The 380-nt window shown below is 60.5% G+C and overlaps 1 protein-coding gene across 1 annotated transcript in view; it reads left to right on the plus strand.

Moving 5' to 3' along the window:
- EPT1 (ethanolaminephosphotransferase 1 (CDP-ethanolamine-specific)) overlaps positions 1-380 on the plus strand; it is an 8,115-nt gene that overhangs the window by 7,516 nt on the left and 219 nt on the right. The gene's annotated exons all lie outside the window — the stretch shown is intronic.

Genomic DNA, 380 nt, shown 5'->3' on the forward strand with positions numbered 1-380 from the left:
GCCCTGCAGGGAGCTGCTTGCTGCTCTGCTCTGCCCCCCTGAGCTTGTGTTCCACTTATTCCCCCTGCTCCAGCTTCCCAAGGGCCCATCTGTGCAGTCTCCTCTTCCAGGATGGAGCCTTTTGATGCTGCATGGCTGGGACATCAACCCAAACTGCTCCCAGTTTGGGAGTAACAATGGGAATAAACCCTCTACCCTGACTCCGTGCCCAGCTCTGTGTAACCCTCCCATGTGTGTCTTCATGGTCCCTGTGCAGGGCAGGAGCGGAGCCTGCTCCCAGATACACCAGGCTGTTAGGTGGGAGGGGAACAAGGCTGCACCTCACAGGGCCACACGCCTGGCCGGCCCCGAGGAAGCGGCTGGTGTTCTGCCCGCTCTTC

This window comes from Buceros rhinoceros, unplaced genomic scaffold, assembly GCF_000710305.1.
Source record: "Buceros rhinoceros silvestris isolate BGI_N320 unplaced genomic scaffold, ASM71030v1 scaffold20973, whole genome shotgun sequence".
NCBI lineage: Eukaryota > Metazoa > Chordata > Aves > Bucerotiformes > Bucerotidae > Buceros > Buceros rhinoceros.